Source organism: Chlorella variabilis, assembly GCF_000147415.1.
Source record: "Chlorella variabilis unplaced genomic scaffold CHLNCscaffold_9, whole genome shotgun sequence".
Classification (NCBI taxonomy): Eukaryota; Viridiplantae; Chlorophyta; class Trebouxiophyceae; order Chlorellales; family Chlorellaceae; genus Chlorella; species Chlorella variabilis.
Window position 1 is genome coordinate 793,497 of NW_005435079.1, and position 3,010 is coordinate 796,506.

Consider the following 3,010-nt stretch of genomic DNA (forward strand, 5'->3'; position numbering starts at 1 on the left):
AACGTCGCAGCCAACGACGAAAATATAAAGTGTGTGTGTGTGTTTTACAGGGATTGGGCACATTAATGTGCTGGGGCCGAACCCGCTAACCCTGCCGGCTGTCCAGAGCGAGGAAAATCTGGCCGCTGATGGCATCCCGGGGAGGCTCCGTCTTGCAAGCGCCATGCCGGTCTGCCGGGCAGCCGTCCGCCGCCCAGATGCCGCCATGAAGGCGCCGTGAGGCAAAGTCCCAGCTAGTGTCCCGGCTGGGGTTCGAACTCGTGCCTGTGGTATCACCCACCGGCACTCATCCAGCTCCTTATTTAACGTCGCGGCCAACGACGAAAATATAAAGTGTGTGTGTGTGTTTTACAGGGATTGGGCACATTAATGTGCTGGGGCCGAACCCGCTAACCCTGCCGGCTGTCCAGAGCGAGGAAAATCTGGCCGCCGATGGCATCCCGGGGAGGCTCCGTCTTGCAAGCGCCATGCCGGTCTGCCGGGCAGCCGTCCGCCGCCCAGATGCCGCCACGAAGGTGCCGTGAGGCAAAGTCCCAGCTAGTGTCCCGGCTGGGGTTCGAACTCGTGCCTGTGGTATCACCCACGGCCGCGGCTGAGAAAGGCCTTCTTTGAAGGCGCTGGAGCTAGTGTCTAAACCCTCCGAGAGGGCACAGGTTCGATTCCCTCCCATGTCGAAACTTTGTGAGGACAAACGCGGCATAGCTGACCGGCTCAGCGCCAATCCAAGCCAATTCCTTCGGGAACGCCTAATAGAATCGCCAAGGCTTCGGCACAGGCCTCCCCGGGACCCATTCACTACTAGTGGGGGGTACTGCACTTGGCGCGTCGGGCAGATCAAATAATGGTCTAAAGCTAGACGTTAAAACCGGGAAGTTAAGCTTGTGGAGGCTCTTCCCCACCTTTACCTTTACCTTTACCCACCGGCACTCATCCAGCTCCTTATTTAACGTCGCGGCCAACGACGGAAACTGACTGACTGACTGAGATTACAGAGAACCGGGCCCTTTAAAGGGCTGGGGACACACAAGCCGTGCCCACTAGCTCTGGACAATACAAGTATGAAACCAACGGAAATGTGTGTGTGTGTTACAGCGACTGGGCACATTAATGTGCTGGGGCCGAACCCGCTAACCCTGCCGGCTGTCCAGAGCGAGGAAAATCTGGCCGCCGATGGCATCCCGGGGAGGCTCCGTCTTGCAAGCGCCATGCCGGTCTGCCGGGCAGCCGTCCGCCGCCCAGATGCCGCCACGAAGGTGCCGTGAGGCAAAGTCCCAGCTAGTGTCCCGGCTGGGGTTCGAACTCGTGCCTGTGGTATCACCCACCGACACTCATCCAGCTCCTTATTTAACGTCGCGGCCAACGGAAATCTCTGTGATCTGTGATCTGTGATGTTACAGAGGCAATGCCCATTAATGGGCTGGGGGCACACAAGCCGTGCCCACTAGCTCTGGACTGTATGAAAGCATGCAATACCGCCCGGGCGGCAAAGGGCGGGCTCAGGGAGCGGTCGGGCGCAAAGGGCGGGGAGGGAGGCGAGTGGCGCCTGATGGCCAGCCCAAGGGCGGCAAGCATACCAGTGGGGGGGAGGGGCAGGTCGAGGACCCGCACACCACCACCACCAGAAAGCGGGCCCACCCACCCCGGCACAGTAGCTGGGAGAGCGGCCAGGCGGGCGGGCGGGGGCCGCAAAGGTGAAGGCGGCACGCGGGAAGACCGGGCAAGGGGAGGACGGGGCAAGCGCAGAAGCGCAAGCATCTGCGGGTTACGGGGGGGAGAGTAGGGGCGTGACGACCAGAACGGCAGGCACGGAGTGAGCGAAAAGAGGGGGGGACGGCGGGCCGCCCGGCACGCGGCGGCAGCAGCAGCAGCGGCCTGCCCGAACGCAAATCGCTCGGCGGCAACAGGCTCCTCCGCCAAGCCACGCCACCCCACGTCTCAATTCGCTGAAGGGAAAGCACCAGGGCTTGGGGCCGCGACACACGGAAGCGGGAATTGGGGGGAGGGGCTGGCGCGCACAAAACGCGTCGTAGGGGGCGAACAAGTCGCAGAGGGGGTGGCCGGGCACCAACGGGGCACACGGGGGCTCATACAACGGGCCGGGAGCCGGCACCGGCCCGAGGGGGTGTTCGCCGGACTAGCCGAGCCGCGGGCGCCGCAGGGCCCGGGGCACCCCTCCACGCACCATCAGGAGGCCATCTCGAGTGCGGGCAGTTGCAGAATGGGCGGCTGGCGGGCCAAGCGAGCCGGCGATGCTGCGGTCGCCCTCGTCCTGCGTCCCCAAGGCAGGGTGTTGCTCAAGAAGGGCCCCAGAGGAGCGGGAGGGGGGCGCGGGGCCCGGCCGCGCCGGGGGACTCGAGCAAGGAACGATGAACAACGACGAGAATGTAGGCCTCCCGGTAAGGATGTGCCCCATGATGGGCATGATGGCCCCCCACCTGGAGGGTCATTGGGGACATCATCCTCAATCATGCATCATTCTCCCTCCCGTTTGTTCTGTTGGCATCCCAGCAACCGTAATACGCTTTTCCAACGAACTCAACCCCCATGAGCACACATGAGCATGGTGCCCAGTCCGGCAGCAAGGCTCTAGGTCCAACGCCGCTATTGAGCGGTGCAGCTAACCAAGCTAAGCAGCTGAAGTCGCGCTTCAACTCGTGGGAAAGGTTTTGTGAAGCACATCCACAGGCGCGCGTCGCCATCGCCGTTCAGTCAGGCTACTCCCACGAGATCAAGTTCTTTTGCCATTCCATCGTGTTCTGGGAGGAGTTCAAGGACTTCTTCACTGAGCGGTGCGCCGCCGCCGGCAGCCGCTCCGAGCGGTCGCGGCTGAAGGGCGAGCTGGGCAAAGCAGGCATTGATTTCAGCAAGTTTCTGGCTTTGGCAATAGACCTGTGGAAGGCAGAAGGTGTTATCTCTCAGTTACAGGCAGATGTCATGATCAAGCTGGCAACGGGCACTGCATTCGACACGGATGGTAAGCCGGGCTGCCTTTGCCCCGCTGGCATGCATC